Source organism: Neofelis nebulosa, chromosome 13 (genome assembly GCF_028018385.1).
Source record: "Neofelis nebulosa isolate mNeoNeb1 chromosome 13, mNeoNeb1.pri, whole genome shotgun sequence".
NCBI lineage: Eukaryota > Metazoa > Chordata > Mammalia > Carnivora > Felidae > Neofelis > Neofelis nebulosa.
This window is the reverse complement of record NC_080794.1, coordinates 44022175-44045271: the sequence shown is the minus strand read 5'-3', so window position 1 is coordinate 44045271 and position 23097 is coordinate 44022175. Positions and strand designations below refer to the sequence as shown.

At 46.1% G+C, this 23097-nt stretch overlaps 1 protein-coding gene and 1 long non-coding RNA gene across 9 annotated transcripts in view; one reads left to right on the top strand and one right to left on the bottom strand.

Annotated features, from left to right (window-relative positions):
- The window catches only part of ANXA11 (annexin A11), a 45581-nt gene extending 42441 nt beyond the window's left edge, over positions 1 to 3140 (bottom strand). For both annotated transcript variants that reach the window (XM_058696823.1, XM_058696822.1), the window contains exon 1: positions 2954 to 3140. The gene's annotated coding sequence lies outside the window, so the exon portion shown is untranslated. The remainder of the gene's footprint in view (positions 1 to 2953) is intronic.
- LOC131492901 (uncharacterized) lies at positions 941 to 21602 on the top strand. 7 transcript variants are annotated; one of them, XR_009252342.1, is made up of 6 exons: positions 941 to 1160; positions 5588 to 5666; positions 8181 to 8250; positions 10456 to 10829; positions 16219 to 16400; positions 18812 to 21602. It is a non-coding gene; the product is annotated as an uncharacterized LOC131492901 (long non-coding RNA). The 7 variants fall into 7 exon arrangements; XR_009252344.1 differs by having other exon boundaries at positions 8181 to 8261; positions 10659 to 10829; XR_009252338.1 differs by having other exon boundaries at positions 8092 to 8250.
- Positions 21603 to 23097: the final 1495 nt, after the last annotated feature.

The following is a 23097-nucleotide window of genomic DNA, read 5'->3' as shown; positions in this document are numbered from 1 at the left end:
ACCCACAACGGATGAGAACTCTGTCTATCGACTCCTCTTTTGCCCTCACCCCGTTACTTTCTCCCATCAGTGTATCTGAGTCACTGTTCAGGCGGTACTGTTAGGATCCTCCCAAATACAAGCCACCGGGTGACATCAGACAGTTATTTTGTGGGGCAAAGGGGCCAGAGTCAGTAGGCCTACGGTGGTAGGTTTCCGGTAGTTATTAGAAAGTTCCACTGAGTTTCAACAACTCCCTTTAACAATGCAAATTTCCAACAAAGAAACTTCAGTTTTTTTCATTTCCCCTAAGGACTTTCCTATCTAGGATCATTCAAACTCCCAGTGCTCCAGGAGACAACAGCATCAAGAAGGTCCTGTAGAGGAAAATCCGGGGAAACCTGTCGGCTTGCCTGGTTGTGATTGTGTAGCACACCCGCACACAGACTCCTCCCTGAGTGCTCCCCATGGGACCAAGTGCCCGGAGCTGCTCAGGCTTAAGGGGGAAAGACAGAAGCTAAGGAGAGAGAGAAGGAAGTGAATCCAAGGGGAAGGAGGGGGAGTTCCAGAAAGGCTCTGGGTCCTCTGAACATCCAGCACTCAGCACAGATTTTGTTTCTACATTTACCTCCTGCCTACACTGGCTTCCCCGCCCCCCCGCCTCCCCCTCACCCCCCCACCCCACCCCCCCTGTTCTGCAGTGAACAGCAAATTGCCAAGAACCCACACTAACCTATTCTGGCTAGATTCTTACTGCTGTCACCAGGAACTACCCATCCTCCCCTGAATCACAAGACCAAGGCATCACTAATCGATCTTGGCCTTCTAGGTACAGCAATCCAGGATGGGCTCTGTCACCCTTGCCCTGGCTACATAAGGGAATCAAAGAGGACTCTCAGCCATCTCCTACTCTCACCTCTCAGTCTGAACTTAATTCTATTTCATTCTCCTTTTTTTTTTTTTAAACCGATCCAAACCCAGCCTTCAAGGTCTAATATCAAAGAAAACCTTGCTTCTCTGGCCTGCCTCTTTCAAGCAGCTAACATCTGCTGAGCACATACATTAGGCAAGGCCCATCCTGGGTATTGTGAGACCAGAGATGGATAAGAAACAGACCCTACCTTCCAAAGAGGAAGGACAGGGCAGAGACAAGACATGTGGTCATACAAATACCAAGCAAGGTGAGTACTGAACAGTGGTGCCAAAGGAGTGGAGGAGGAGGACTTTGTGGGCTCAGGGGATGTCGTGTCCCTTTCTGCTAGGAGGAGGCACCCGGATGGCTCTCAGAAGGGTGGTGAATAATGGGCAGAAATGGGGAAGGAGGGCATTCCAGGAGGACAGAACGACATGAACTGAAACAAAGGAACTGGCAGAAGGGCAGTTCAATCTGAACCTTCAGCTGCACGAAAGAAACAACAGCTATTATTATTGTATTATTATTATGGCTGACACAGATTATGACTTATGAACCAGGCCCTGCTGTAAGCTTTATCTACTGTGGGTGCTATCCACCTGGAGCACAGGGGTATGGTGTACCAGTCACCAGTTCAGGTCAACGCCTGGGTTGTATGGTTGCAATATAATAACTCACTGAATTCTCAGTGACCCTGTAAGGTAGGTACTATTATTACCTTCACTTAAACGATGAGGAAACCAAGGCACGGAGACTAGTAAGAGACAAGATTCGGGAGGGATGCGGGACCCCAGGGACTGAGCACCCAATGCCAAAGCAACAAATTTCCCCGGCACCTCACTTGGCCGGTCTTCTCAGGGACCACTTAGAAGCACAGAGAGTGCCTTTGAGGGAAGGAGCACTGTCAATCCTCCTGGAATCCCCAACAATTGACTTTAGCAAGGAAGGAATGAAGGAACATAATGAGAGCCATTTAGGAGTGAGCAAGAGAACACACCCTACCGGTCCAGCTCCTGGACTCAGCCCTGCCCTCCCCTGCAAGTTTTGTTCCTTGTTGCGCGAGCAGGGAAGAGGCTCACCCCCAGTCCATGCCTAGGTCAGGGCAGCCAGGAGCAAAGCGGGGGCTCAGGAGAGAGAGCAGAGTGTCTGGCTACCTAGGATACCCAGAGTGTCTTAAAACACCCAATCTCCATAGCAAGGTCACTGATGGGGAGAGGAGGGGGGGGACATAAATGCTCCCGGGGCCAACTGTAACCGTCTTGGGCTAGAATTGGCTAGCTTAACTCCCCTCCTCGGAAGGGGAACTTCACAACTGTCCTTTAAGCCAATAGACTTGGTTTCTGCCTATTTAAGCCTTCAAAGGGCTGGGTAGGGCCCAGGGGGAGAGAAAAGTTCAAGAACCCCTCCCTGAAACTGTGCTCGAGGGGAAAAGCAGAGAAGGTAAACACACTGGTGAACACAGTACCCCGGACGGTTCCGCATTCTCTCAAAGTGCCTTACAAACACTCTCCAACCGGCGGCAGCTCCCAGGATTTGCGTCCTCCCAGGTTCAGAAGGAAAGTTCCTGAAGCCAGCCTCCCCTACTAGCTCTCCTTAGCACAAGCCTTTCCGGGAAGGGCACCTACACTCTCGAGAACTCAGCTAGGTCAGAGGGGCCCGGGCCATAGGCCATCCCCATACCAGCCAGTCGCCTTCTGGTCACAGATTCACCCGGTCCCAAGTTCACCCAGTAGTCTCACGCCGACCCCGAACCTGCAGAGCCCCAGACCCCCGCCGAGCAACACAATCACGTGGTCCTGGCTACGGGGGCCCGGCCTATGCACCTCCCACCCCACAGGGAGGGCAGCCATCTACTGACAGCCAGGCCGACGCAGCCCGTCCGGAACCGACAGCCCGACACCATCATCCCCCCCCCCCCCCATGCCTTGCAACCAGGAAGCCGCAGGGCGGGGGCGAGAGCGAGCGCGGGGTAGTCCCGGGCCTCACCGGGCGGGCCACCACGCACTGCAGCCGCCCGGTCTCTGCCGCCGCCCCGCCGCGGGTCGGGCAGCCCTCACTTACCTGGCCACTGACCACAGGGGTGGGGGCCGCGAGGGACAAAGGGGGCCGCAGGCAGCGGCGTCTCTCTCCGCGGGCGTCCGGCCGCGGCGCCTTGGTCGGCCTGGAGCTCTGTCCCACTCCGGCTTTCTGGGCACTCGGGGCACTTCGGGCACTTGGGCTCCGCAACACCCAGGGCGGGGCGGGAGGAGGAGCCGGGCGGGCGGAAAACTCGGCTGGGCCCCTGCGCGCCCCGGGGCGGAGCCGCTCGCACTGGGGGCGGGGCGGGGCTGGGGGCGGGGCCGATGTGCGGCCCCGCCCCTAGGTCCTAGCCCAGAGGGCTGAAGAGCTGAGAGCTGCCTCCTGAGGCCGGGGAAGAAACACCCCGGCTTGCCGGCTCTCTTTAACCCGCAGGGGATCCCGCGGGCTCTCGGAGGTCGGCGAGAAGTAGCAGCTCCGCCCGCCTTCTCCGACGGTCTCGCTCTCCGCCGGGCACGCCCTGCGCCGCGATCTCGGGGCGGGCGTTCCCCAAGCCTGCTCTGGCCTGTGTACCGTTGTTAGGGACTCTCCTTAAGGTAAAGAACACTTTGCACGCTAAAATGGCCACGCAACCGTATGGAAATGGTGGGGGTAGGGCGAGTGGCTGTACAGTGGAGAAACCCAGCAAACTACCTTAGCCAGGTGATCAAGGTCAACATCAAGAGAGAGAAATCAGCGGTGAGAGTAGGTGCCGATTGTGGTCTTCCTCCCAACAATACATATTCCCAGTCTATGGGGAAAACACCAGCCAAACCCTGGTTGAGGGATGTTCTACAAACTACTTGGCCAATACTCCTCTAAATTGTCAAGGTCATCAAAACCAAGGAAAGTCTGCAAACACGTTGTTACAGCCAAGAAAGCCTACGGAGATAGGAAAATAATGTAGTGTGGTATCCTGGATGGGATCCTGGTAAAAGGACATTAGGTAAGAACTAAGGAAATCTGAATAAAGTATGGACGTCAGTTAATAAGGCATCAGTATTGGCTCATTCATTGTAGCAAAAGCACCATACTAATAGAACATGCTAATAATAGAAGAAACCAAGTATTAACTTCTCATTTTTTTCTGTAAATAGAAAACTATTTTTTTTTAATGTTCATTTTTGAGACAGAGCACTAGCAGGGGACAGACAGAGAGAAAGAGGGAGACTCAGAATCCGAAGCATGCTTGGGGGTTGGGGGAGAGCTCGAGCTCACCAACTGTGAGAACATGACCTGAGCCCACGTCAGACGTTTAACCGATTGGGCCACCCAGGTGCCCCAATATAAAAACTATTCTTAAAAAGAATAGTTAAAATTCTTTAAAAAAATTTTTTTTAAGTTTATTTTTGAAAAAAATGTTACACAGGTAATAAATGAACAAATGGTAATTTAAAAGCAGTTTTTAGAAACTGAAATTCTTTACTTTCCCAAGACTTTTAGGCGTGCCCTTCCAGATCCTTCTCTCTGCAACACTCTACTTCTACTCTAGGTGAATATATTCACCTAGATGTACTGTTTAAAATGATAATTGCAGTAATTTTTTTTTCAATGTGTTTTACTCATTGCATCTTGCAGGGTCTTTCCCCGCAAGCGTACCTTGATCTACTTGATTCTTCCTAAGGATTGCATGGTGCGCGCCATCGTGCGTGTCACCTAGCTCCTTAGGGAAGGACATTTAGGTTGCTGCAGGTTTGGGGCTATTGCAAACAGCGCTGCTGGTCTTGTTTCCATTTTTTCAGAGCGCACGGAGTGGGAGAGACTGGGCGCAGTAGGCCAAAGGGGAGACTCTGGCCTCGGCTCTGCAGGGGGCAGGGGTGCGGGTGCCTTGCGGCAGCCGCTCCCTCCGGCAGCCTGCTGCCCCCAGACTCCGAACCCCGGGACCCAGTCATTTTCCACGGCCTCTGCAACACCCCTCCCTGCAAGGCGCGGCCCGTTTTCGGAGCTGGACTGCATTTTTTAGAGATGAGTGGCCGGGTGAGCCTGAAACCCTGGCCAAAGGCTCCAGTGCGACACGGAGGAAATGCCCCGCCCCCACCCTCAGCAGAAGAGAGGCTGAGGTCAGTGGCACCTGGAGACTCTGCCAAAGTTGGGAATTACTGCGGTGGGGGCGTCCGCGGCGACACAGGAACGGGCGTCGGGGTGAAGTTCCCACCGAGCCCGCGGGGTTCCGAGGAAGCTTCCGTCGCCCGGCGCGCTCTGGGCCGGGGGTTTTGTCGGGGAAGGTCACCTGGCGCCCACCAGGCCTCTGCCTGGGCACCCTGCCCCGGCGCCGCGCGTCCCGGCGGCCTCAAAGGCAAACTTCTTCGAATGGCTCACTTTTTTCGTAGATGAGCGACTGCCTCTTTAAATACTACCTTAAAAAAAATAAATAAATAAACAAATCAGGGTTGGAATTCCTTCTGCATGTAGCACACACTTTCTGGCATCGGAACTGAGCTCTTCAAGGCCAGGATGGTGAATAGCTACCACTGTGCTCCCCTTACTGTGACTCAACCGTTTACTTTCAACAAACGTGTGTGGAGCTCCGACTCGGTGGGAACACTTGGGTGGGGGAAACGACTCTAGGTTTGGTGTGCAAACACCTGGGTTCTGTCACTTGAAGTTACATGTTCTTTGAGCCTTGGTTTTCTCGCCTAGAAAATCTTCAAAATGATCTATGAAAACCTGTAATCACTGCTTCATCGCTGAAAGGAGCTGCTAACAAGCATCAAACGAGGTAAGGGAGAGTAAGTGCCTTATGATAAGTCCGGGGCCGCACAGCCCCGAATAATAGTAGGAGACTCTTCTGATCGTTCTTACATTGAGTCATTCGACAATGATTGAGTATGGCCAATGTGACAGCCCTCTGCTGGGTGCCACAGAGAGGGACAAAAGGAAATTCTCTTGCTCTAGACTCCCATCTCTTCTCATGTGGGGAAACAAATCGTAAATACCTCACAGAATACAGGCTTGTAAAAAGAATCGTTCTGGGTGGATGAGCAGCCAGTGTAGAGGATGGGATGCAGAACGGCTTCTTCTGATCTGTCTGGCCAGACTTTTCAATCGACTTTTAATTTTCAAAATCATGTTTATTCTCCCCCCCCCCCCCCCCCCAAGTAGCTATTGCTTTCATTTCTGCTTTTATCTTTGTGGGTTTGTTCCTTCTTTCTTTGGATTTGCCCTAGTGCTCTTTCTCCGGTTTCTAGAGTTGAACTTTAGGGCCATTTATTTTCCAAATCTTTCTGTTGTTGCTTTGTAATAAATATATATAAGACTATAAATCTCCCTCTACATCCTGCTTTAACTACATATCACAAGTTTTTAATATGCCATGCTTTTGTTATCTCTCAGTTATAAATATTTTGGTGTTTTTTTTTTCTCTTAGGATTTTATCCCTAATTCATGGATTATTTAGAAGTGTGTTTCCATTTTTGTTTCACAGTCATGGCTTTTTAAGAAAACATTTTGTCGTAGATTTCTAATTTTAATGCTTGGAGATGAGAAAAGGTGCTCTTTTTAGAATTTGTTGAGACTTCTTTGTGACCTGATAGACAGACTTTTTTTTTTTTTTTTAATGTCCCAGTTTTTGTAAAGGCACAAGATTCTAGTACTTCTCCATCCAGTTTGCTAATCTAGTTATTTAGCTTGTTTATACCCCAGGCTTTTTTCCGTTCAATCTGCTGATTTCTGAGAGAGTCGATTTAATGTTTTCTACTTTTATTGTACTTTACCAGTGTTCTCTATAATTTGGTCTCATTTTGCATTATAATTTTGAGAACAAATTATTAGGTTCACGTAAGTTCATAATTGCTTTATCTTTTGATGACTTATCTTCTTTTATTGCTTTTCTCCTTGAAAAATTATGATGCCTGATATTAGTATTGCTATCTAAGATAGTATTTGTCTCGTATGTTTTTCCTCTCTTTTTTCAGGCTTTACTCTTCTTTAGGTTCGTCTCCTGGAAATGACATACAATTTTTTGTACCAATCTTAAAAAAAAATCCATCTGAGTATCTGCTCTTTTTTAAGTTTATCTGTTTTGGGGAGAGAGAGAGGGAGGGGAGGAGAGAGAGAGGGAGACAGAGAATCCCAAGCAGGCCCCACATTGTCAGCGCAGAGCCTAACCCAGGGTTCAACTCACTAACAGCGTAATCATGACCTAAGCTGAAATCAAGAGTCAGATGCTTAACTGACTGAGCTACCCAAGTGCCCTCTGAGTATCTGCTTTTAATTGGCGAGTTTAGTTTATATGAATAATGATTACAGAAATATTTGGACTTATTTCTGCCCCTTATTTTGGTTATACACACACACACACACACACACACACACACACACACACACTCAGGGCTGATATTCACCTAAAACACATTAATAAAATGCTGTAAATTGTAAAAAATTGAAACTCTTCCATCCTGCTTGGTAAATAGCTGTTGCCTTGAGACCTCACAGGGCCCCCACCCCTGACATTCCCCTGACCTAGCAACAAAAGGGGCAATGCTTATCAGAGGGGACCTACAGCACCTTTTCCAACTTTCTAATTGGTCAGCAAACGGGCCATGCAGGTGGCTTAATATTTTGAATATCATGTGAATTATACTTTCTCCTTGTTTCCTTTTTTTTTTTTCCTTTCCTACTTCCCTTTGAATTGTTTGAATTTTCTTTGGTTAACCAGAGAGGTGATACTAGGATTAAAAATGTATGAATAAATAACTACTTACAAGACACCCTTCCCAGGATATCCCTCAAAAAATTCAAATTTATAATGTCAAAAAATGAACCATCTTCTCCCCTCAACCTGCTTTTCTTCTTGGGTTCTGTATCTCTGGTGAGATACCACAGTAGTGTCCCTCACGTCTGTGGGCTCCTCATGGGAGAGGCTTAGCAAACTTTTCTGTGGTCTAATGTTCTTGTAGAGTTTGCAAACGTAAGCTATTTTAAGTACAAACAGTTAAGACATCTGGCTCTTTCTACCCTGAGTTCTCCAAAACCCTCTCGTGTTGGAGGGGCCATAGGCATTTTTGGGATTTAGCTAAAAAGAATAAAAATAAAAAAATAAAGTGAGCTGGAGATACACTTGGTTAGGGCTTAGTAGGAAATGTTTATGCCGTGTGCAATCACTTCTGTGTGTACTTAACATTATTGCTAATCTTCCCATGTAGAAAATGGTTTCTATGGATGTGGCTCTGATTCAGCCAGCAGAACCAGAGATGGCTCAATAACAAACATGTCCTGTAACACCTGTTTTCAGAAATATGCAGAAACAAGATTTGACATCTTCAGAACCAGAAACTAGTCTATGGAAAACTCTTCCAACCATTGTACGTATGGAGTTTTAAGCATGTAAGTCTATTCTACTCCACGCCTGTTTAAAATGGAAGCTCTCTCTTATAGGGAATATACTCAATAAGGCAACATAGAAAATTGTAATATACAAACAGATATAAATACATCTTTTTAAAAAACGGTTTCAAGAAATATATTTTACTAGAATTCTGTGTAATAAGGCACAAACTGTAGGAGTGCAGTGTGTGAATTAAATGCTTTCTGCACCTCACTGTGTCACATCTCAACTTATGCCATGTGTTTTATACTGATGGAGTCTGTAAATTCTAGATGCGCACACCAAGAAAGACAAAATTTTAGCATGACTTTTTTTTCTTAATGTTTATTCATTTTTGAAAGAAAGAGCACAAGTGGGGGAGGGGCAGAGAGAGAGGGAGCCAGAGGATCCAAAGCAGGCTCTTCACTGACAGCACAGAGCCCGATGTGGGGCTTCAATCCACAAACCAAGAGATCATGACCTGAGCCGAAGTCAGACGCCCAGCCAACTGAGCCACCCAAGCGCCCCTAGGATGACTTTTATATGAACTACATCAGATGATACAAAACTCAATTTACCACTACAATAAGAACATCCATGACAAGCTGGAAAATGCGATATCGATTCAAGAAATATTTAAGATTAGACACTGCACAAGAAAACTTAAAATGCCTAGAAATCTCCTAGCCCAGGACACCTGGCTGGCTCAGTCAGTAGAGCATATGACTCTTGATCACAGTGTTGTGAGTTCAAGCACCACACTGGGCGTGGAGCCTACTAAAAAAAAATAAAAATAAAGAAGTAACAAGGCTTGTTTCTATAGCCTTCTTGGCTTTAAAGTTCCTGTCTGGTGATAAGGATGTCTTTTTACTTCTTAGCACAGGGAGGGTACCTTTTGTATGGGAGATTTGTTTCCTGCTCTCCGGGGGACGGAGGAGGGTCTAAGTGTCTTGCACCTGCTGCTTCCCAAGTAGCTTTAGCTCAAAATAATCTATATTCCATTGGGGTACCTTTTGGGCAGCCTGCCCCTCACCCCTACAACATGACTCTACCAGCAGTATTAATTGTTTGCAACTCAAGTAGCTTACTTGTGCAAATTCTACAAAACCATATGACCGTACTAGAAGAAGATAGGCTTCCCTTTCTATTCTACGGAAGAAAACATACTATCAGAAAAGCCTCCCTATAGATAGATTTCTCTGCGTTTTTTGCATCTGACCCATACTCTCCGCCCCTTAAGCACCACTGTTGTAGTTTCCAGGCCCTTGTGATTTCTCACCTGGACTTCTGCAGGGCCTTTCTAACTGCTCTTACCGGCCCCAGTCTCATTCTCCTCAGATCTGTCCTCCAGGGCCGTATAAGATGCACATGTGACTGTGTCACTCTTTTAGGCCCATCGTGAGCTCTCCAGGATGAGGTTAAGCTCTTACCCTGCCCCATCAGCCCATGCCCCGCCTCTCCTTTTGCAATGCAGGCAAGTCTTGCCTCTCTCAAAATGTCGACTTGCTTACAATCCATCCTCCCCGTCCTACCCTGCCATGTCCCCATACCTTTGCTCATGCTGTCCCCTCAGCCTGCAGAAGCCTTCTCTCCACTTTTCACCTTGGTTGCTCCTACTCATCCTCCAAGACTCTGCTTAACTGTCATCTTTTCTAGAAGCTCTCTGACCTCCTCTTTCACCCTAGTGGACTGAACACCTGCTCTCGTCTCTCTCCGCAGCCCCAAACTCCAAAAATGAGAGGAAAGGACAAAAGTTGGTATTTTTAAAAAAGAGGACAAAGGGGCGCCTGGGTGGCGCAGTCGGTTAAGCGTCCGACTTCAGCCAGGTCACGATCTCGCGGTCCGTGAGTTCGAGCCCCGCGTCAGGCTCTGGGCTGATGGCTCCGAGCCTGGAGCCTGTTTCCGATTCTGTGTCTCCCTCTCTCTCTGCCCCTCCCCCGTTCATGCTCTGTCTCTCTCTGTCCAAAAATAAATAAAAAACGTTGAAAAAAAAAAATTAAAAAAAAAAAAAAAAAAGAGGACAAGGAATGTTCAGAGGAGCAGAAGCACTGAGCAATTTCTGAGAGACTGAAAGTAGACAGGATGAGATATAACATTTCAGCTGAGCACATGAGCAAATGGTGCTTATATTCTGGAGTGTGTATCCTGTACTGTACATTATACCTCATATTCTGGAATGCGTATACTGTACTATATATTACAGAAGCAGGAGCAGCAACAAGGACACTCCATGCCTGAGGTGGGGGAGGCCTGGGACAAGAAGGAGCTAACGGGCTGTTGATTGGCAGGTGAGATAAGCACCCCCTTGGGAGCAGCTAGATGAGTGGACTCCTCAACATCTCCTTAAATCCAACCTTGGAGACAAGATGGCCGTGACAGGAGTATCTGTCTCTAAGTATGAAGGAGTGAAGATAGGACGAGGCCCAGATGGATGGCAAAGCCAAGGAAGAAAGGGTAGCAGCTAAGCTCCAAAGACCAAGTATGAGAGCATCCACCCAAGGATCCATCCTGCCCATCCTGCACATTCTGAATGTGTGGTGCACACATTTGCAAAGTGGCTTTCACCCCTTCATCACAGTAAGTTACGCAAACAGATCTTTTTTGCAGGAAATCTCACGGCCAAACATGAGTTCACTACCAAAAAATTAAATACCCTTTGAGAAGCACCAACACCATGAAAGGAAGATTTATAACTGAAGAAACATAACCATTGCTAATGTTTACTGAGCATTTATATGCCAGGCACTATTCTAAACATATTGAATATATTTATTAAAAAAAAAAATTTAAGCTTATTTGTTTTGGGCGGGGGGAACAGAGAGAGAGAGGGAGAGAGAGAATCCCAAGCAGGCTCTGCACCATCAGAACAGGGCCTGACGTGGGGCTCAAACTCATGAACTGTGAGATCATGATCTGAGCCGAAATCAAGAGTCAGATGCTTAACCGACTAAGCCAGCCACAGTGCCCCATATTACATGTATTTAAACTTTAGGGACACCCGGATGGTTCAGTCAGTGAAGTGTCTGACTTCGGCTCAGGTCATGATCTCACAGTCGGTGAGTTCGAGCCCGCATAGCGCTCTTTGGTGACAGCTCAGAGCCTGGAGCCTGCTTCGGATTCTGGGTCTCCCTCTCTCCCTGGTCCTTCCCCTCTCACGCTCTGTCTCTCTCTCTCTCAAAAATAAATAAACATTGAAAAAAATGTAAAAACTTTAACCCTACCAGAAATCTTTTAGGGTAAGACTATTTTTATCCCATTTTACAAAGGGGTAAGCTAAGGTGTAAGTGATTAAGTAACTTCCTGCAAAGCCATACAGCTTTACACCCGTACAGCCATACAATTCTTCCTGCCTCCAGAGTCAAAGATTAAAAAAAGCAAATAGGACAACTGGTACTGAGCTTTGAAGTAAGTATAACTAATTTTCTCAAATAAGAGAAGATGAAAAAGAACCAATTAGAGATGTTGGAAATGAAAAATATATTTATTTTAAAAAAATTTTTTAATGTTTATTTATTTTTGAGAAGGAGAGAGAGAGAGACAACGTGAGTGGGGGAGGGGCAGAGAGAGAGGGAGACCCAGGATCTGAAGCAGGCTCCAGGCTCTGAGCTTTCGGCACAGAGTCCAACATGGGGCTCGAACCCATGAACCGTGAGATCATGACCTGAGCCAAAGTTGGACGTTTAACTGACTGAACCACCCAGGCATCTCCAAAAATATATTTATAATTAAAGAAAGAAAACCACGCCAAGTGGATGAGCTAAGTAGTAGAACGTATGCCCCTGAAGAACAAATGAACTAGCAGATCGGACGAAGCAATTTTCCTTGAAAACAGAAAGGGATTAATAAATAGAATGGAGAAAAGATAACAGACATGAAAGATAGTTCCAGAAGAACCATGATCCATCCATTAGGTGTTGTAGAAAGAGACTAGAGCAATGGATGTCCAGTGAAATGTGGTTGATTGGCAACACAAGTTTATTTCCTCTCCCTCCCCAAATCCCAACACCACGGCAATAGAAGAAACCTGCAAAAACAAAAGGAACAAGAGAAAAGAAAATGGTAGACAAAATTTCAACACACTTTTTGAAGACAGAAATTATATGGAGGAGTGGTAACTGATTCGATAGAATGGAGGATGCTTTAACTTGGGTGCACTAGAGGGAGAAATCAAGAAGTCAGCTGATTCTCCCCACCCACCCCCCAGAATCTCAGCCAGGTTTAGCCTTACAGATGTAAGCTAGAGTATGAGGCTGCAATGAGTATGGGAACAGGGACATAGGCAGAAACCCTACTCATTTTCCCTGCCCCCTTCAGCAGAAGTTCCCCCCACCTATGGAGAAAGGGGACTCATTTGTCATATAAATTAAACTGTGGGGACTGCAGAATGGGACATGTAAGGCACAATGAATTTGTGAGGAGGAAGTAGGGTATGGGGCTAAATAAGGATCCAACCAAAATCTGCATATTGAATGCTGGGACCCTAGTCTCCAAGAAGTAGGCAATCCGCAAACAGGGAACTGAAGGATTCCCCTGGGGAGAAAATGAGCCGCCCAGACAAATGTCCTCCAGTGGCTGATATTTACTGATTCCCTCAATGCAAAAGCTGATTGATGCTTAAACACCCTCCAGTGAACACCATTGGTCAACAAGCCCTACAGCCATGCAGATTCCATTTACCATTGTGTGCCTCATCCCTAAATGCGAATGTCCAGCCTAGGATCACCATCCTGGGAGGAAGGCCTCTGAAGAGGGTGACCAACCGTCCTGGTTTGCCAGGGACCAAGGGGTTTCCCAGGACACGGGACATTCCTTACTAAAACTGGAAGGTGTCTGCCAAGCCAGGATGAGCTGGTCGCCCTACTCCACATGTATAAGCGAGATCCATATGCTTGGCTTTTGCTTAATAATCTGCAAGCCTGGCCCACTTGCCCAGCTCACAGCCTGTGAGCACAGTCATCTGCTATAATTTGTAGGGTGTGGTGGCAAAATCTGCCAAAAGTTATATTAAATGGTTCGTGACTTTTGCTGATCCTTTTCCAGCCTTTGACGTGATATAGAGGGGAAAATAGGGACTATGCTATTTGTAATTGCCAGGTGGGTAAAACAAAGCTGGATCAAAGATGGCTTCTTTAACTTTTAACTTTACCGTTAACCACCTGATACCACTTTTGGATGGGTTACAGGTATGTTTTCCTACCGAGCGCAGTGCAGCCCGCCTGCCAGCGTGGGTTCCGAAGGGTCAGCATCCGTGCCATACAGGTTGTTAAATGTGGTAGTAACTGTGCCATCCTGCTCTGTACTTGACAACAGAAAGCTAAGCGTTCTCTGGGATGCAAATTATCTGCTTTTGACATCATGAACTCAGAATGGTCTTAATAGGCAATCGATACTGCTATCTTATGACCTCCAAATACAAGGGCTACTGATTTTGGATCTGAAACAATCATTTTAATAGATACCCGCCAACCTTAGGGGATTTATAGAAAAGAATTATTAGTAGTAAGTTACCTCGTTTAGTTCCCTTGGGAGTGCATTTCACAACCAGTTTAACTAGCAGGGTCTGTTGTTCAAAACGAAATGTGCTGCAGGTTTTTATATGTGTCGCCAAATAGGGTGTATGGTTACCCATCTCCTGTACAGTTTCTCCAGGCTGATTTTTGTTGCCAACACATGTTATGATGTGGAACTGCGGGGCCTCAATTACTCACTTGTTGCATTGTTAGGGAACTCTCAGTTTCTCCTAAAGCAGCTCGTGGCTCTGCCAGCAGGGACTCCCTTGACGACACACTTTGGAGGGGATGTGTGTTGGCCTTTGCTCGAGGAACACGTTCCTGCTGGCACCTGAGTTTTCACAAGAGGCTTGAATCGAAGTTCCAGCTCCATTTATTATGAAGGCATGTGGCTCATGTCTTAAATGGCAATGGAAAGTACCAACATTCCAAGTAGAATCTCGACCTCATGGCCACAATGGACTTTTTTAAAAAGCTTGGTTAAAAGAAATGCTGTTTGTGGACGAGTGCCTACAAAATATGTATTGTATTCATTCTCTAGACACATGTTCTTAAATATATCACCAATTCAGCCAGAGCATCAGACTTGTGTGCTTGACTGCCTCTCATGGCTTCTTGACGACCGACTTTTAGTGGATTGTGTTTGGGTCAATGTCCCTCAACCTCTACTGAGGGACATTATGCAAAATATGGCTTTGAACATTGATCCGTTATCTGTTGTAGGGATGCTGTTGAGCACATTGCTTCTCATGCCCACAGTGGCCTCTCCATGAGGACCATTTGTAGAAGTGAATGCACTAATTGGTCTCATGTATCTGGAATTATGGAATAGTTGCTTTTTTTTTTTTAGCAACTTGCAAATACTCTGGATCTTATAATAGGTCGTATTTCCCTCCCCTTATAATAGGTCACATCTCCCTCTGCTGCTAGGTCTTAGAGCTAGGTTGATAAACAAGCGTGAGACTGTACAAAGGGGACTAATCACTCACCTTGGCATAGTTGGTGAAATGGAATCAGAGCACGGGTGCTGGCAAGGTTCTCTGGAGGATGTGCCTGCCATGTTGAGTGTCAGGGAATCCCCTCCCTGGACAAGGGTTGGAGACCAACATAGGTCTCTCCAAACCAGTCTTATAGAAGTGCCTGCAGATTATCCCTCTCATGTAGGGTTGGGGTTAGGATCAGGTATAGTGGGGCGATGACATGGGGAGAGAGGCCCATCTAGCTCTCTACCCTCTTCCCTCACCAGCTTTCTATCTTTTATCACACATGGCATGGTTGGAAACAAATGGGCACCATATGGGAAGTTAGGGGCCAATTGCTTTCCAATGCTTCACCCACCTCGGTCTCCAGATCTAGATTCCAGTGTTCACTTCTGTTCTGGGAGCCAGGGAACCGTAGATGTTGAAAGTATAGCTCTGGAGTCAGAGGGCCAATTTCAAATTCTGCCTCCATGCTCAATAGCTGAGTGGCCGTGGGTAAGAAATCTAGTCTCGTCATCTGTAAGGTAGGAACGAAAACACTGCTTGCCAAACACAGTTGTTATGGAGACACATTATGTAACTACTGTGAATCATCTGCCACAGAGCTTGACGCAGCAGTAGATGTTTGCTATGAAGAAATGCATCATGGTGGTTAAGAGTTTGGGCTTTGGAATAGGATATACTGGGGTTCAAATTCCAGCTCTTCCTGAGCCAGCTATGAAACCTTGGGCAACTTTCTAACTTCTTTAGTCCTTAATCTTTTTCTGTCTCCAAATGGGACAAATAATACATATAAAACTCTTTTTTTTTAATTTTTTAATATGTATTTATTTTTGAGAGAGAGAGAGAGAGAGAGAGAGAGCAAGCAGGGGAGGGGCAGAGAGAGAGGGAGACACAGAATCCAAAGCAGGCTCTATGCTCTGAGCTATCAGCACAGAGGCTCGAACTCACCAACCGTGAGATCATGACCTGAGGCAAAGTTGGATGCTTAACCAACTGAGCCACCCAGGTGTGCCCCTGTACATATCAAACTCTTAACACACCATTTAATATGAAGTGTGTGGTCTATAAATGATTGCTCTAATTTCTTACTTTACTGCCGCCCCGGGAGAGAATGTTGCTCAAGTCAAGCAGGCAGGAGGAAATGCCTAAGAGAGAGTCCCCAGAGCTGCCAGCACTTTGGTAACAGGGGAACTGATGTCCATCTCTAACGTACTTTGGTAACATAGCCACTTAGATTTATTATTTTCTGTGTGCTCGACAATGAGCTAAGAGTTCTATATTTTTGTTTTACCTGGGACAAGGTGTGGTGGATCTTTTGGGAGCCACCAGTGCTGTATCAGTCTGGGTCCAGTCAGGAGACAGAAACCACATAGGGGTTTAAGCAATGGACGTGTAATATAAAGAATATTACGCGATGGTGAAAGAGTAACTATAGGATGTAAAGAGAGCCTTACAGGGCTACTCTCCCTACAGCTGAGGAAGGCTTCCCAAGGAAGGACAACCTCGGAAGGGGTCCACCTCTCCAAACTGTGGATCAGGCCTTATTGGAGAAAGATTCGTGGCAGCCCCTTGGACGGCAGAGAAATTTCCCGGTGCATTGGCCACAACTGCTCTTTGGTTGCCAGATAAGGATGAAGCAATCTGTGGGAGCACAGGTGAGTCACAACCTGGAAGGTGGGGCTGCGGACATGTAGAAGGAGTCAGGCAGCAATGTTAGATGGGCAGCACGGAACACACAGTGTCAGTGTTGGGAGGGTCATGGGAAGGTGATCACCAGGCTGGACAAGACTCTAAGGTCTCTGGGGGACCTCCTGGGCACGTAGCCGGGGAAGGGCACCATAGGATGTCCTACACTTGCCAAAACCAGCAGCAGAAGCCCCTTCTCCTGCAGAGTTCTCCCAGTATACCCTCTGCAGAGAAGGCTCACTGTAAAGGAAAGATGCTTATGGGGATTCTGCCCGTTATCACCCAGCACATATTCTTGGGTGAATTTGGAGCTGAAAAGTAGTAAGTTGATAACCAGCGGCATTTGAAGAAAGTTGGAAACACATACGTGTGGATACATATGTTCATGCATGTGCACATATGTGTACTAATCCACCCTGCTTGGTGGGGTGGGGGTGGGGGGCGGATACTTCTAGAACGTTCACAGACCCTAAGTGAAGAACACCACTCACGGTTCCCCACAGCCAGAAGAAAGCCTCCATAAAGCACTGAACTAACTCTCCGGGGGAGGTGGGGCAAGGTGGCATGAAAGAATCGACCAAGAGACTTCCAAAACCCTGTCCTAGTTATGGAGGGTGACATTTCTTCCTCCTTCTCCATTCCCTTCTGTATTGGTCATGGACCCAAGGGAGACCTGAAGACTCCAGCAGGGCAAGGCCTTTTTTTTTTGCATATTCATTTCCCCCAACATCTAGCTAATCTGTCAGCTTGGGCACACAGAGGGCATTGTGCTCTGAACATCAGGCTTCCTGGATTACTACACAAACTCAAGGCCAGTCATTTTCCTCCACCAACTAAACACCAAGCTACTTGTTGGGAGTGACAGACACCAGTTTCCATACTTTCTACTGTTCGTGGCATGCTAAGTTCCCACTCATGGCCCTGCTGAGAGTAAGGGCCCAGAGGCTGAAAAGTCATCTCTTGCCCTGCTCCAACCTCATCGAAAGGGCCGGATGTTGGCAGTGGTCAGAGATGTCCAAAGAATGAAATCGATTCCATTAGGTGCTCAAATGTATGATGCATGAATGGAACCCTGCCTCCATCCCACATCTACCAGAACCAGAAGGGGGCCCAGGAGCCTGTGTGTTCTGAATAAGACTGCCCTTCCCCCAGCCACATCACCTTTGGTAGAGTGAAGAAGGCCTTAGGAGCTCCACATGTTGCTGGAAAGCCCTCATCTCTCCTCCCCAGGCTTACTCTTCACCACCATTATTTGCCTAGAGAGCATCATGATCCATCTTATCTTTAAGGCTTTATTTTGATTTGCCTCAGTCGCTCCAAACAGTTCAGGCCCCCAGGCCATCCCTTATCTCCCAGACTGGAAAGCCCTTATAGATCTTTATGGCCCTCTCCACCCTTTATTTTTCCCCACAGCACCTGACAAATAGTAAGGCCAACTCACTCATTTGTTAGGCGTCCCCAACCGAGGGTGAGGTGTCTTGTTACATTTGTTAACCGCTCTGCTCCCAGCATAGAAGGTATCTGGCATATAGTAGGTGCTTAATAAATACATGTCCCAGGAATGCATGAACAAAGCATCTCCGATGCCCTGTGTTTTGTGGGACTCAGTGTCCACTGCAGACTAGTTAGTCCTGTCACTACCTTCCCATCAAGGGCCTCAATTACAGCCCCCCTGCCCCCCCCTCCCCCGCCTAGTGGCTTATCACAACTCTCTGGCACTTTCAGAGCATGGGCTTTGGAGACACACAGGCTCGGGGTTGCATCCTGGTGCTGCCACCTGGAGGTTTTTAGCACCTCTATACCTCAGTTTTGCCTATTTGTAAAACTGGGACTTTGTGGTCAAGTGGATTAAATGGAAGGCTTGTGTAAAGGACTCCGCACAGCTCCAGGCACCCAGTTAAGTGCGCAGTAAAGGATAGTGGGCAAGCAGGGAGGCCACAGAGCAGGGTGGGGAGGCACAAAGAGGCTTCATCTGCCTTCCATCTGCTGTGGGTTGGTAGCGGTTGCCTGGAGCCCTGTGCTAAAATGGATTCTGGGAAGGCACTGAGCTCAGGGGGGAGTCCCGCAATTGATTAATGATGTATGCCATGGGCATGGGTGCTGGAGGGTGTGGAAGAATAAGGAGAGTAGCAGACCCAGGCCACATATTTGCCATCCTGATCTACAACTTGCGCCATGGCTCCTTTCCTTTTGTACGTCTTGACTGCTTTCAAGAGTAAGAGCTCCTCTCTTTCCAGGAGCTCTTCCCTGACCTCACAGTTCTTTACATGCCCCCACCCTGAAAAGGGTAAGGTTTGCTCCTTTGAGCCCCCACACGTTTTCTGTGCTGTTCCTTTGTTAGTCACCATATAGCATTTTGGATGATTTTTTTAACTTTCAGATCTCCTGTCTGTATATATGAGCTGAAAAATGCCTTCAGGGAAGGTTTTGCCTTTGAGAACGGATGTGGTAAAATGAACGTGGTGTGCTAGAGTAGGAATCAGAAAATTTGACCTTGCTGTATGAGTTTGAGCCCATTGGCTTGCCTCTCTGAGCCTCAGTTTCCCCGAGTGAAAATGGGAACCTTGAGTAAGCTGCCTTCCCCGCCCACTGTATCGCAGCATTTCATAAGGCTCCGTAGAGAGTAAAAGCGTTCGTGTTGTGGTTGCATACCCCTTGTGCTCTCCTTCTGTGGCTAAAACTGGAGCTTCTGCAGATATATGTTGATTTCAGCAAAGGAGTAGGCAGAAGAGAGCCTCAAATGGGAGCAATAGGCACTCTGGACGCCCTGACGGCAGAGTCTGGAGAACGGAAAAGCCAACTTTTCTCTCCTTGTGCTTGCAATTGGGGAAGAGTGAGGAGCCGGGAAAGGTAAATGCTGTCATCTGCTGGTCATTTCCTGTGTAGCAGCATCAAATTAATAGTTTTGCAAAGCTCTCATTGAAAGTTAGCTAAGGACCTGGAGGGAGGAGGAGGCATTTGCTGAGCACCTACTGGTTATAAGGGACTATCTTCAAGGATGCTATGAACAGAGATATGACCCAGCCCTGGATGCTGCCAATAAGGAGGACACGGACCCCAGGGAGCCAGGGCCGCCTCCATGTGCCTGTGTGCCTCAAGCACACCCTTTGACCTCTCTGAGCTTCAGGTTTCTCAGCAGGTGCGTGGACTAGGATGGTCTCTAAGGATCTTGAAAGATGAAGAGAATATTACAGATGGGCACTGGGAAGGAAAGGAGGAGGGCATCAAGAGAAGCCCTTGGAAAGTCTGACAGATGTCCTCTTCCCTTGTGCCCATGTTTGTGACAGCGTGGGCTAGGCTCCAGATCGCTAAGCACCTGCCCTCCTCTGACTTCTGTTCAGGGGAAGGGACAGTGGAGTCGGAAAGACTTCTTGAAGGAAGACTGGAACCAACGCCTGCGTTGTCCCCACCAGTTTTAAGAAATGGAACCATATGGTTGCCTCTGAAGTCATCCATTATATGAATATATTATCATTTCTTTATACATTCTGCTGTGGATGGCATTTGAATTGTTTCCTATTGTTCCCAGGCTTTTACTGCTTTGGACATCCTGTCTTATTAATCTGTAGGAGTTTAAAAATATATTTGAGATACAACTCTTTTATCATCTATGTATATTGGAAGATGTTTATCCCACTCTGTAGCTTGCCTTTCCACCTTCTTACAAATGTCTTTTGCAGGAGAGAAGTTATTAATGGTAATGCAGTTGTAGCAGGCAGACTTCTAAGATGACCGCCATGCCCATCACCCTGGTATAATGTCCCCCCACTGGAGTTATGGAATATGATAGGTATCATTGGGGATCATGTTCTAGTCTGTGGCAAAAGGAATTTTGCAGATATGGCTGTGATTACTACTCAGCTGAGTATGAGTTAGCCAAGTGGGATGTTATCCAGTTGGGCCTGACCAAGTCACATGGTCCCTTCAAGCCTGAGTCTAGAGATCAGAAATGGAGAAGGTCAGAGATTCGAAGCATGAGAGATTTGATGTACCATTGCTGGCTTTGAAGATGGAGGGGCTCCATGGCAATGCAGGTGGTCTCCAGGAAACTAATAGATCTTGATGGACAGCCACCGAGGACCCAAGGACCTCAGTCTTACAACCTCAAGGAGCTAAGTCTGCCACAACTCCATGAGCTCGGAAGAGGACCCAGAGTGCCAGAGGACCCAGAGACCACAGCCCAGTCCATTCCTTGCTTTCGGCCTGTGAAACCCTGAGCAGGGAACCCAGCCATGCTGTGCGTGGGTTTCTGGGCAACTCATCTGTGAGCCAACAAATGGGCGTGCTTTTAAGCTCTGCTGAATTTATTGTGCAGCCATAGAAAACAAACACAGTGGTTGTATTTATCAGCATTTTCCTATATTTATCTCACTTTCTGAGTTAAAAAAAATCATTCTCTACACCGAGGTCATGAAGATACTCTTCTAAAATTGTTACAGTTTTGCTTTTTCACATTCAAGTATTCCAACTTCCTAAAATTGATTTCTCCCCTTGCTGTGAAGTAGAGCTCGGACTCCATTATTCCCCACTTTCGATAAAAATTTGTCCTGAGACTACTTATTGACTAGTCCATTATTTCTTCATAGATCTGCAAGTGCAGTCTGGTCATGAAGGCGATTTCCGAACAAACGAAGGTCTGTGTCTGGCCTCTTTATTTTGTGTCATTGTTAATTTGTCTATCTTTGCAACAGAGCCACACTGTGTTAATTGCTATAGCTTTCTAGTAATTCTAGATGTCTGGTGAAATAACGTGCCCATCTTGTTCTTCAATAGTGTCTTGGCTTTTGGCTCTTGCAAATAGATTTGAGACGGTTTATCAAATTTCATAGGAAAACCTGTTAGGATTTGTATCGGAATCATAATATTATATCTCTAAATCAGTTGGAGGAGAGATTGGCATCTTTAAGATACTGAATATTACAATCTATGCCTATGGTCTATGCCTCTTTTACTTGTCTTCCTATCTTTCCTAAAGACTTACAATTTTTCCACTCAAACATCTTTCCCAAAATTTGTTTCTAGGTACCTTCTATCTCTTATTTCAACTATGAATGGCATCTTCTAAAAATACATCTTTTCTGTTTGTGACTGGTGAATGGAAATGCAAGCCATTTTTATATTCTCATTTTGTAGCCCACAACCTTGATAAATATTCTTATTCATTCAAATAACTCAGTTGTAGATTCTCTTTGGTTTGATTTCTTGAATGGATATAAGACAATTCGGATTTGGTAATTTGTGTCTTTCAAGGAAATTCATTTCATCTACGTTGTCAAGTTTGTTGACATCAAGTTGTTTATAATATTCCTTTATTATCTTTTAAAAATTTTTTAAAGTTTATTTAATTTAATTTTGAGAGAGAGAGAGAGATAGAGTGCAAGCGGGGGAGGGGCAGAGAGAGGGAGACACAGCCTCCGAAGCAGGCTCCAGACTCCCAACTGACAGCACAGAGCCTGATGCGGGGCTCGAACTCATGAACCATGAGATCATGACCCAAGCCAAAGTGGGATGCTCAACCGACTGAGAGAGAGTGAGTGAGAGTGAGCATGTCAGCAGGGGAGAGGGGCAGAGGGAGAGAGAGAGAGGATCTTAATCATGTCCTACACTCAGTGCAGAGCCTGACACAGGACTTAATCCCACGACCCTGAGATCATGACCTGAGCCGTAATCGAGAGTTGGAAGCTCAACCGACTGAGCCACCCAGGTGCCCCCTTTATTATCTTTTTAATATCTGTAGGGTTTAACTGCTATCTTCTTTTTATTCCCAATATTGGTAATTTTGATCTCTTCTTGATCAGTCTTGCCAGAATTTTTTGGTTTTGTCTCTGCTCAAGTTTTATCATCTATTTTCGCTGTGTTGTCCGTGAGTTTTTGGTTTTGCTATCCGGTTGCTCTGTTTACCTGTGACGATTAGGGGAGATTTAAAAATGATGTCATTGTCATCATTTTCCTACAACCTCACACTTTGATTTTTGAAGTGTATTTCAATGGGTGTAATTCTGTGTTGGCAGATTTTTTTTTTTTTTTTACTTTCAACACTTTAAAAGTGTCATTCCATGGGCTTCTGGGGATGAAATTTCTAAGTATGTATAAAATATGGTAAGTCAATAAAGAAGAAATTATTGACTCCAAGGAAATTTTTTATATGTACAAATTAGGAAAAATAATCTTGGTATACTTCAAGATATATTATAATATATATTATATCCACAACCTAGTGATCCTTTTTTTTTTATACAAATGCTTGTTCTGTTTTTGGTTACCTCTCGGAGGACTGAAACACCACCTCTCTCCACAATGTTGTGGGAAATTAATTATGTAGAATAATTTTCAAAAATTTGGAAGGAGGGACTATGTAACACTTATTACAGCATCTTATTGTTCATTTGCTTATTTATGTCTTATTTTAAGCTCTCTGTTGGTAGGGAACATATCTTTTTAATTTTTTTTCTTTTGGTGAAGCCTTAATATATTTTTAAAAAATCTTCGCGTCTTCTGGAACTAGTATGTACTGGAAGCATGTTATTTCTTTGAATTAACGATGACACGTGGGTATTGAGATCACGTAAGGTGAAAGGGAGCTAATGTTTCTTGAGCACCTACTGTGTGTCCAAGATTATGGGAGAGTGTCTTGGAATTTGGTTGAGATTGAGGATAGAGACAGGT